The sequence below is a fragment of the Carya illinoinensis genome, chromosome 12 (assembly GCF_018687715.1).
Source record: "Carya illinoinensis cultivar Pawnee chromosome 12, C.illinoinensisPawnee_v1, whole genome shotgun sequence".
Classification (NCBI taxonomy): domain Eukaryota; kingdom Viridiplantae; phylum Streptophyta; class Magnoliopsida; order Fagales; family Juglandaceae; genus Carya; species Carya illinoinensis.
This window is the reverse complement of record NC_056763.1, coordinates 9,642,435-9,654,934: the sequence shown is the minus strand read 5'-3', so window position 1 is coordinate 9,654,934 and position 12,500 is coordinate 9,642,435. Positions and strand designations below refer to the sequence as shown.

Below are 12,500 nucleotides of genomic sequence, written 5' to 3'. Positions count from 1 at the left end.
ATCAAAGATGGCAGGAAAATCAATCAAAAAATTTGCAATTTGTCAAGCAAGAGTTAGGCGTTTACTTCAACCTAAAGCTAAGACCTTGAGTGTGTGTGTGATATAGTCAATTTAACCTCAAAGCACCTGCAAACTCAGATAAATGTAGAACAACCAAAATCAGAAGAATTCTCTTAAAACTTAACCGCATAAGTCCAATTTTCAGAAATCCTCTCCACTAATGTAGTCAACACCAAAATCAAAGATCAAAAGGTCTTTAATAAGGTTATAATGATAGGCCACAGGGTGAGGGTTAAGAAAGAACTGGATATGGGAAATTAAATCAAACTGTGAAAATACTTAGTGAAAAGAACATTAAAAGAGAAACTCACATGATTCAAATCATAGTTCTTTCTTGGCAATATGCTCATACTTGTGGCATTATTATTGCTGTAATCACTGATGCAATACCAACAATTCCCTTGACAGAATTTGAGGTAATTCACATTCCGCTTAGCAACTTCTTTTTCTATTTCTTTCTCTTTTCTTCTTCTTCTTCTTCTTCTTTTCTCTCTGTTTTTTTTTTTTTTTTTTCAGATACTTCCTTTCTTCTTCTTTTTCTTCTTCTTCTTTGATCAATCAAAGCAAAGATAATACGATTCATCATGAAACCAATTTTTCTCTTTTAAATGTAACTCTCCACCAAAGTATTTTCTCAAACTATCAAAGGTAGATTCATTGTTTTTCAGGCTTAGAGCTGGCATGGTTCATGTAGTTCAAATAATAAATAAAGGCTCATGAAGGCTCAAGGGGGTTGACTATGGAAACACACCATGTAATGATGGCATGACATTTAGGATGGCTAGGAAAGCTTTTTGGTTATGCCAAAGAAATGCCTAGATCATTTCTCTGATATTTGGTCTCAACTAGGATTTCACCTTAAGGACCCATCAATGGATTCTAGAGCAAAGCAAAATTGAACCTCCCTGTTTCAATTAATTCAACTTCTTCTCTTCATAAGCAAAATGGAATAAGAGAAAAACGATATGTGCTCAATTGTGTTCAAGGTCAAAGATTTAAACCAAAGTACCCACAAAACTTCACTTGACATATGATGAGTGTGCGAAAGTGCACTCTATATACCCTATTATTGGATTCAGTCATGCTTTCTCTATTGAATGGATTAGTTCTTTGATTATGTTTGGATCAATTATTTATCTATATTGATTTAGTTTTTTGCTGCAATATCTCTCCTTGAGTATATTGTCGTCATTGAATTTTCTCAATAGGGGTAGTAATTTACGTTTTTTTAAAAGTGGTGAATGCTTTTTCAAAGGGTTACATTTGATTTAAGTCTGGTTTATAAATCTATACCTTTCGATTGGGAATTTCGAGAATTGAGTTCCTAATTGACTTATCCAGTGAATTAAGAATAATTAAAATACCATATTTGTGTAAGGAATTCCTGACGCTCTACTGTTCGTCAAATTTGAGTACTTTTTCCGTTAATCACATTGCTTCACTTTAATTTACATCTAAAGTTAATCTTTATTCTCTATTACTTATTTAATATTTTTCTTTAAATTCTTTGTTCCTCTTGCTATTCTTTTAATTTGTCTCCCTGTGGAATCGACACCCCAAAGCTGTGCTACAACTACCGCGTTATTCTTTGGGCGTAATCAAATTTTGGCGCCGTTGCCGGGGAGACGGTAGAAGAATTGTGAGATAGTTTTTCTTTTCAACAGTTTGTAAAGGCGGTAACTTCGTCCCCTATTTTAGCTTGCTGCATTTTTTTAATTGTCTTTTTCTTTTTGTAGTTTTTTTTAGTGTTAGGTTTTTCTCTACCTTGCATGCACAGGTATAGAGACGCCTTGGGTCGGTTTGCTTGTAGACCTGTGTTAGAGTCAGAGTTTAATTTTTCTGATCCTTTGTTTGATAATTCTTCTAATTTTGAGAAAATGAGTGAACATGAAGATCAACCCTCTAGGACCCTTCAGGATTGCCTCCACCCTACACGCACAGCCACCCCATCATGCATCATGTTTCCAGCTAATATTCGCCAATTGCATTTTAAAACAGGGATGATGCAGTTACTCCCTACTTTTCATGGCTTGGAAAATGAAAATCCATATGTGCACATTAGGGAGTTTGAGGAAGTAGTTGCGACTTTTCATAGTCAAAATGCAACTGATGACATTGTGAGACTTAAGTTCTTTCCTTTCTCTTTGAAGGATAGAGCTAAGAGTTGGCTATACTCTTTGAGACCACGATCTATTGGGTCATGGAATGAGATGACTCAGGTCTTTTTTTAATAAATAGTTTCCCCAACATAAGACCAATGCTTTAAAAAGACAAATCTCCACCTTTGTACAAAAGGACAATGAGACTTTGTATCAGTCTTGGGAGAGATTTAAGGAGCTATTGAGTATGTGTCCTCACCATGGGTATGAGAATTGGCGCTTAGTGAGCTACTTTTATGAGGGACGTACACCTAGAGAGCGTCAATTTGTGGAGATGATGTGTAATGGTGAGTTCTTATAGAAAGATCCTGATGAAGCCATAGAATACCTCAATGAGCTTGCTGAAAAAGCTCACACTTGGACTGGACCTAGTGCTACTGAGAGCACAAATAGGTCACGACCTGCAGGAAACCTAAATGGTGGTGGAATTTACCATCTCAGGGAAGAAGATAACCTAAAAGCTAGGTTGAGATGCTCACTAGAGAGCTAGAGGCGTTGAAGACTAAGGACTTAAAGCCAACACACGTGGCTAATCATGCAGAGTCTTTTGGACCATGTTTTGTGTGTGGTGGGGTAGATCACCTTGCCCAAGAGTGTCCCACATTGGCTGAGATGAGAGGAATATATGAGGAACAATGTAATGCCTTAGGTATGTACAAGAAGCCTTTTACACATTTCTCTGACACCTATAATCCGGGGTGGCGTAATCACCCCAATTTTAGTTGGAAGTCTGAAAACCAGCCACCTGCACAACCCCCTAGATCATATCCTACACCATATCATGCACCTTCATCTTCTAGGAGCCCCTTAGAAGATACTTTACATGCTTTTATTGAGGCACAAGGTAAGACTAACCAAAAGTTTGAATCTTTGATTACGCAGGTTGTTGAAGAAAATAAGGAGATAAAAAGCCAAGTGTCCAAATTGATGAGCTCCTTGAGTATGAATGAGCGAGGTAAGTTTCCTTCTCAAGCTCAATCTGTACCCCATGGTCAACACATGGCACAAGAGAATTTGAAGGATGCGAATGCCATTGTGACACGAAGTGGTAAGTCATTACACATCCCAACAACAAACAAATCAGAGGATGTGGAAGAGGATCAAAGCAATAGTGGTGCCGAGCTGCCCAAAGAAGCCGAGGTAATCAAGAGTCCAGTTAAGGTACCATTTCCTCAAGCTTTAAAATCTGGTATGCGAACTTTGGATCCTAGTAATGAAATCTTGGAGAACCTCAGGCAGGTAAAGATTAACCTTCCTCTTTTGCATGTTATTAAACAAGTTCCCACTAATGCAAAAGTTCTTAAAGATTTGTGTACAGTTAAGAGGAAGCACCATGTTAAGAAGACAGCATTTCTGACAGAGCAAGTTAGTGCTCTAATTGAGCAGCGAATTCCTCCTAAGTACAAGGATCCTGGTTGTCCAACCATTGCATGTAATATTGGGAATCATGAGTTTGGGCAAGCCTTGCTAAATCTAGGAGCTAGTGTTAATTTGATGTCTTATTCCATTTATTTGCAGCTTGGTTTGGGTGAAATTAAGCCTACTTCTGTCGTGCTTCAGTTGGCTGATCGTTCAGTTAAGAAACCGAGAGGGATAGTTGAGGATGTTTTGATCCAAACTGACAAGTTTTATTATCCTGTTGATTTCTTAATTTTGGACACTCAATCAGTTGTTGAGTCTAACTCTAAAGTTCCTCTCATATTAGGTAGACCTTTCCTTGCTATGGCTAATGCACTTATAAATTGCAGGAATGGGTTGATGAAGTTATCTTTTGGAAACATGACCATGGAGGTCAACATTTTCCATATTGAGAAGCAGCCAACAGATGACGAGTGCCACCAAACGTATATGATTGATGCACTCATAGACAAGGGAGTTCACACAACTCATGATTTTGATCCCCTTGAATATTCCCTTGTGAATTCTGAGTTTAATACATCTGTTAGTGATTCATCTGATGTTATTGATATTTGTGCTGTTTTTGATGAAACTCAGGATTATGGCACACAGGTTTGGCAACAGAAATTTGAGGAGTTGCCTAAGAAATGTGGAAAACAGATTCCTGTAAGTATGAAGGCACCCAGAGTTAAATTGAAATCTTTGCCTAAGTCTAAAGTCTATAAGGTTAAAATGAAAGCGTTTGATGATAAAAATATTCTTAGGAAGAGGTTTAAACCTAATGACCGAATATGCTTATATGATTTTGGATCTCACAAGCACAAAGGAAAACTTCGGTTTAGGTGGACTGACCCATTTCTAGTGAAAAATATTTTTGTAAATGGGGTGGTAGAAATAGAAGATCCTAAGGATGGTCGGATCTTTAAAGTAAATGGTCAACGCCTTAAAATATTAATTGATAGGCAAGTTCCGGAAGTGGAAGACATTCCACTTGTGGATCCAGTCTATCAACCTTGACCACACCACCAAGGTATGTGTTTCTTTATTTATTTTGTTTTGCTTTGTTTTGTTTTTGTTTTTTCTTATTTTCTTTCTTTTCCTTTTTGTTTGCTGTTGGTTTCTTTGTTTTTGATTGCAGGATAGTTTCATTTCGTCATTTCAGATTACCATCTTTGGTGTTTAGGGAGCTACCCACGTCACTCATCAGGTGTATTCTACCATTTTCAGTTACTCCCCATTCAATTTTGATTCTTAAACATTGAGGACAATGTTTCATTTAAGTTGGCGGGTGGTGGTGCAAATTCAGTTTTTAAAATGCTTGTTGGAACTCTGTGGCATATTTTCATGTGTCAATTTTTTTTTAATTTGCATCACACGTGCATCATTTTCACATGTGTACTCATTCTCATTAATAGCCATCTTCGTGAATTCACCAAACCCACCAGATCATTTTTTGCTGAAACATTCACAGAATCCTTAATGCACTTATCCAAGTTTTGTGGTAAGATGGTGGTTTAACACATGTAGCTAGAGAACTCTTTTGCTTAAGTTTTCATGTGAGTTTGGAGAGGATTGAGAGCATACAAATGCAGTAAATTGTGATAAGCGTTCATTGATATGTTGAATTGGGCACTTCTTTTGAGAATATCATTACATGGTTTGCGGTACAATGGTGGATATACTTGGGATATGATGAAGGTTAACTTAGGATTAACGTTTGAGCCTTTCAAGCTATCCTTTCCATCATAGACCCCTAGTAGCCAACTTTGAGCCAATAAAACACTTGTAGCTTTTTCTTTTCATATGCCCATATCATTCATGCCTCTCCACATTGGAGTATAACCTATACACAGATTTTCTTACCCTTTTTACTTCCAAGTGTATACTAGGTGTGGAATTTGTATTTTCTTTCTTTAATTTTATCATTTTCAATTAAAAAAAAAAAAGAGAAGAAGAAGACGACGGAAAAAAAGAGAAGAGTACAAGTTGCAAAGTGTTCAATTGAGTGAGCTCCAACAAAAAAAAAAAAAAAAAGAAGTTGGTATAGATGGAAAGAATACTAAAGTGGCATGTGTTTGTCCATCAAATTGTTGAAAAAAAAAAGAAAAAAAAATGAAGAAGAAGGAAAAGCATTATTATTTGATGATCTGAAAAGTTGGAGAGTATATTAAGTGAGAAGTGTGGTCTATTGAGATATTTAATAAAATTCCATTTGTATGTACTTGGAAGTTTTTGAATCCCTTTCATCCTTTTTTTTCATATAATCCCAAAACCAAGCCACATTACAACCTTTTGTGTTGACCATTCTGATCCTAAATAAGCTGTTGAAAAGATTGATGGAAGTCTCATTTGTTAGTGTTCCTATCATAAGATCAATGTTTGCTTGTTGCTTGTACATAATTGCCTAATTTTCCATGAGAGTGTATATACACCCATTGTCAACTCCATAGAAAGAGCCCTTACACGAAACACTATTATACCCGTGAGTTATGGAGTTGAACCTTTTGCTTAAGATGTTCTTGATGTTGCATGTGTCAAGGTTAGTGGTACGATAGTTATGGCTTGGAGAACACACACACACTCTGTGGATTGCTATAGGTGGATTGATCTTGATGGGTTATTGGATTCCTTAGATTGTTTTGATATGTGAATCTGGAAAGTGTGACTTGATGGCCTTTATGTGTGATTTTCTTTGGCCTCTTTCGTTGTTTTGACATGAAAATTACTAGAGACTAGCAAGGAGTAAGTTGGGGGGGTGTGATGAGTGTGCGAAAGTGCACTCTATATACCCTATTATTGGACTAAAATACTAAAATATGAATAGAAATCATAGGAATTAATGTGTATTCTTAAATTGAATTTCTATTTATGTTGGGATACTCCTAAGCAGTTTTTTTATGTCTAATTTCAGAGTTTATAAAAGAGCAATTCAAGCCCAACCAAATTCAAAGGAGGACATTCATGGGGTTTGAGAGCAATTTGGAAGAAAAGAAAAAGAAAAAAATCACAAAATGAAACCACAAGAAGTCCAAGTCCGAAATTAGCTAGGAGACAGTCTGGACATACTTTAGTCTTTTGACTGTATCTTTTTACTCATATATCGGATTGATGCGATTCTTTTTTTTTTTTTATAATAGACTTTAATTTCATTCACTGAAACCGAAGTTACATCTGTGACTAATCAATACAGGACAAACCATATTATCAGTCAAAACTACTCAACTGTTAGGGGCTCCCCCGCCAACAAATTACTTTGTGACGGACATTGTCTAAAACTTCTACACCTCCTCTCCTGACAGCAGTCAAAAGAGAAAGCACTCTGTCTAAGCAGAGATAAAACGACCTTTCTTCCAAAGAAGAAAGGTACACCCAAGCTCCATCCTCCCAAAGAGGAGGAGTACAACCACACTCTCTCCTCCCAAGGAGGAAGAGTACTACCACCTACATTCCTCCAAAAGAGGAGTAGGACAAACACCCATATTCCTTTAAAAGAGAAAATGGGACACTAGTCTATTTTTTATTTATTATAAAACTAAAACAAACCAATAAAAGAAAAAACAGAAAAACAAAACAAACTGGACTGGTCTAATAAACTAAAGGCCCAGCCTAAGCCGAAGGCCCAGCTAGCACGTGGGGGCCCAACCCGTTAGGGTTCATCTCTTCCATCTACTGCCGCCGCCCATCTTCATCACTGAAGATTCATCATCCAGAAACCGTCCAATAGCAAACGAGCAAAACACTGCTCTCATGATAGAAGATTTCAGATCAGCCCACACCGCATCCTCCACGCCACACCGATGAGTTTCTGCTCAGTCGTGCCCCGGTATACTGGTCGGCCCTCACTTCCGCACCTCTCACGTACCTCCCCCTCCAGCACCCAAGCGGCTGACCACCACGGGAGCAGCCCTCTGTGATACAACCCCAACCCACGCCACCCCTGTTTTAAGCCAAAAAACAGAGCTACCGCTAACCATCCAACCACCCCACAGCGGGTTGCACATCCGCTAACCACCCAAGACCACCCCAGCACCCCAGCGGCTGACCACCACGGGAGCAGCCCTCTGTGATACAACCCCAACCCACGCCACCCCTGTTTTAAGCCAAAAAAATAGAGCAAACGCTAATCACCCAACCACCCCACAGCGGGTTGCACGTCCGCGAGGGACCATCCCAATAGACCAGAACCACCGCTCTGCCACTCACCCCAAAACCAGATGCCAAACCGACCACCACACGTCGCCATATACATCCGAAGAGGGGTGAAAACAAGGGCTCGGCCACGGTACTTGAGTCACGGCGATACAGCTCACCTTCGGTCTTCACCCGAGAGCTTATTCAACATCAAAACAAGAGCATCCTCCCAAATCTAAACTAAGAAACCAAAAAAGGAAAAGAAAGAAAGAGGGAGGAAGGAAGGGAGGATGGAGCCGAGGCTCCCATCACCCCCTGCCCCCGGACTCGTTGCTGGATTTACTGGTTTTCTAGAGAGAAGCTAGAGGTTCTCTCTCTAGCGGCCGAAGGGTTGTTCGAAACCGGATTGATGCGATTCTTGATGCATTGGAAATCTATCTTAAAGGGCTATAACTTTGTTTCGAATAAAGATTTCCAAATTCGAAATCCTGAAGGCTATAAGTGGCTGCCAAAATAAGTCTTAAAATTTAGGCGATTTTTTTATGCGGAAATCAAGAGGACATTAGGGTTTCTTTCTTACCCTATATAAGCATATCATTAGCACGAAATGGAAGGGGGGAAGAGGCACAAGAGGCAGATCTGAAGAGAGGAGAAAATCACTTCCATGGCCACCGTTCGCTTCAGTTTTCTCTGGAGATTTTTGTTGTCCATTATATTTATGGGTAACTAAATTCTCAAGTAGGGTTAAGGATGAACTTGCACATTAGATGGTATTTCTAATTTATTTTTAATTCATGTATTTGATCTTCAATTGCTAAAACTGTTTTGTTTTATCATTCTCAATTCATCGTTGATGTTTTCTTTTCCGAATAATCATAGAATTTATTCTGTTTATGGATTCAGTCATGCTTTTTCTATTGAATGGATTAGTTTTTTGATTATGTTTGGATCAATTATTTATCTATATTGATTTAGTTTTTTGCTGCAATATCGCTCCTTGAGTATATTGTCGTCATTGGATTTTCTCAATAGGGGTAGTAATTTACGTTTTTTTAAAAGTGGTGAATGCTTTTTCAAAGGGTTACATTTGATTTAAGTCTGATTTATAAATCTATACCTTCCAGTTGGGAATTTCGAGAATTGAGTTCCTAATTGAGTTATCCAGTGAATTAAGAATAATTAAAATACCAGATTTGTGTAAGGGATTCCTGACGCTCTACTGTTCGTCAAATTTGAGTACTTTTTCCGTTAATCACATTGCTTCACTTTAATTTACATTTAAAGTTAATCTTTATTCTCTATTACTGATTTAATATTTTTCTTTAGATTCTTTGTTCCTCTTGCTATTCTTTTAATTTGTCTCCCTGTGGAATCGACACCCCAAAGCTGTGCTACAACTACCACGTTATTCGTTGGGCGTAGTCAACATAAAAGAAATTTTTGAAAATTTTTGTCAAAACCATCTTCAATCACAAATTTCAGAGTCATAGAGAATTCAATCTTACTCCAATGCATGCTTGGTAAGAGAATCAAACAACCCATCAACAACCCAAGACTTAGAAAACAAGAGGATCAAATGATTATAAGAGTTTACACCCCCAAACTTAAACTAAACAATGTCCTCATTGTAATACAAAAGTAAAAAGGATTGAAGAAATAAAAGAACTTCCCTGGTTTCATGGTGAATCTTCCGTAGATTAGAATTTTTCAGCTCTTTATTCTTGCTAAATAATCCTGCATCAAAAACCAATTTATTAAAACTTAAATAAATAAAGATAATAAAATAAATGAAAGAAGGAAAGATAGATCTATGGGTTGCCTCCTATAAGCGCTTGTTTTAAATTTTACAGCCAGACTTTTCAATGATCATCAATTAGGATATCCAAGAGGAATAAATGCATAGTTCCTCTCCATTTGCTCTCCATAGTAGTGCTTCAATCTCTGACCATTAACTCTGAAAATATTCCCTGTCTTGTCCTTCAAATCTACTGCTCCAAAAGAGAAAACTTCATGAATTGTATAAGGCCCCGTCCATCTTGATTTCAACTTTCCTGGAAAGAGTTTGAGTCGTGAATTGAAGAGTAAAACTTGTTGTCCTGGAGCAAACTCTCGCCTAAGAATCTGTTTGTCATGCCACTTCTTCGTCTTTTCTTTATAGATCTTTGCATTTTCATATGCATCATTCCGGAACTCTTCCATCTCATTCAATTGAAGAAGTCGTTTTTCACCTGCTGCCTTCAAATCAAAATTAAATTTTTTTACAGCCCAATAAGCTCTATGCTCCAACTCTACAGGAAGATGACATGCCTTTCCAAACACTAATCGGTATGGAGACATCCCGATAGGTGTTTTAAAGGGTGTACGGTATGCCCACAAAGCATCATCAAGCTTCTTCGACCAATCCTTTCTATTGATTTTGACCGTCTTCTCAAGGATGTTCTTGATTTCTCTAGTTGAAATTTCAGCTTGACCATTAGTTTGAGGATGATAAGCAAGTGCTATCTTGTTTCACACCATATTTAGAAAGAAGATTCTCAAACAACTTGTTGCAAAAGTGAGTCCCTTCATCACTAATAATAGCTCGTGGAGTGCCAAATCTTGTAAATATGTTCTTGTGCAGAAATTTGAGCACTACCTTTGCATCATTTGTTGTTGTAGCAATTGCTTCCACCCATTTTGACACATAGTCAACTGCTAATAAGATATAAGCAAAACCAAAAGAAGGAGGAAAAGGCCCCATAAAATCTATTCCCCAAACATCAAACAACTCAACTTCTAAGATACCTTTCAATGGTAACTCATGACGCCTTGAAATATTTCCCATACGTTGGCACCGATCACAAGTTTTCACCAAAGTGTAACTATCACGAAAAATGGAAGGCCAAAAGAACCCACTTTGAAGTACCTTAGCTGCTGTACGGGTGGCTCCAAAGTGTCCTCCATATGATGAGGAATGGCAATGATGGAGGATGTCTTGCATCTCTTCTTCCGGCACACATCTTCTAATGATTTGATCAGGGCATCTTTTGAACAATAAAGGCTCATCCCAAAGATAATGATTCACATCATGCAAAAATTTCTTACGTTGATGGTAAGCTTAATCAGGTGGTAAAACTTTACAAGCTAGATAATTAACAATATCAGCATACCACGGAAGCTTGATCTCACATGCAAACAACTGCTCATCAGGGAATGCCTCTTGGACCACTGAATCTGGTCTTTCTTCCTCTTGCTCTAACCGAGAGAGATGGTCAGCCACTAAATTTTCACTTCCCTTCTTGTCTCGAATCTCCAAGTCAAATTCTTGAAGAAGGAGGATCCAACGAATTAGTCTTGGCTTAGCATCCTTCTTGCCAAAAAAATAGCGAAGAGCTGCATGATCAGTGAACACTATCACCTTTGTCGTAATGAGATAAGATCGAAATTTGTCACAAGCAAATACCACAACAAGCATCTCCTTCTCAGTTGTCATATAATTCAACTGAGCTTCATTCAATGTTCGGCTTGCATAATAGATGGCTCTAAACAGCTTGTCCCGCCTTTGCCCCAACACTGCTCCAATTGCAAAGTCACTTGCATCGCACATGACTTCAAAAGGTTGACTCCAATCAGGCACAATCACAATTGGTGCTGAAATTAGCTTCTCCTTAAGTGCATTAAAGGCCTGCAAACAAATAACATCAAAGTCAAATGCAGAATTTTTCTCAAGAAGATTACATAAAGGTTTAGAGAGTTTAGAAAAATCCTTGATAAATCTTCTATAAAATCCCGCATGTCCCAGAAAACTTCTGATTCCCTTCACATTCTTTGGAGGTGGTAGTTTCTCTATGGTTGCAATTTTGGCTCGATCCACCTCAATTCCTTTGGATGACACTCTATGGCCCAGCACGATCCCTTCTTGAACCATGAAATGACACTTCTCCCAGTTTAGGACTAGATTTTTATCTTCACATCTCTGCAAAACAAGAGCTAAGTTATGCAAACAATGATCAAAAGATGTACCAAAAACTGAAAAGTCATCCATGAATACTTCCATTATATCTTCCACCATGTCAGAAAAGATAGCCATCATGCAACGTTGAAATGTCGCAGGGGCGTTGCACAATCCAAAGGGCATCCTCCTAAAAGCAAATGTTCCATAGGGGCATGTGAATGTAGTTTTCTCTTGATCTTCATGAGATATAGCAATCTGATTATACCCTGAATAACCATCCAAAAAACAATAGTAGGAGTACCCAGCCAATCGATCCAACATCTGATCAATGAATGGAAGTGGAAAATGATCCTTCCTTGTTGCTTTATTTAACTTGCGGTAATCCATGCATACACGCCATCCCGTGACCGTTCTTGTAGGAATGAACTCATTATTTTCATTTTTCACCACCGTCATTCCACCCTTCTTTGGTACAACTTGCACTGGACTTACCCATGAACTATCTGAAATAGCATATATAATTCCAGCATTAAGGAGTTTCAAAATTTCAGCTCTCACTACTTCCTTCATTGCTGGATTTAATCTTCTTTGGTGCTCAATTGTTGGCTTGTAAAGCTCCTCCATTAAAATCTTGTGCATGCAAATGGAGGGACTTATTCCTTTTATGTCAGAAATAGTCCATCCCAAGGCTGTTCTATGCTCCCTCAATACACGCAGCAACTTTTCCTCTTCTTTGGGTGTGAGTGATGTAGCAACAATCACTGGAAAGGTATCACTAAAACCCAAGAATGCATAGCGAAGATGCTCGGGTAATTGCT

General features: G+C 38.1%; 1 non-coding gene across 1 annotated transcript; it reads right to left on the bottom strand.

The window, feature by feature from the left end:
• Positions 1-2,318: 2,318 nt before the first annotated feature.
• On the bottom strand, positions 2,319-2,426 carry LOC122290611. Its single transcript, XR_006236473.1, has one exon. It is a non-coding gene; the product is annotated as a small nucleolar RNA R71 (small nucleolar RNA).
• Positions 2,427-12,500: the final 10,074 nt, after the last annotated feature.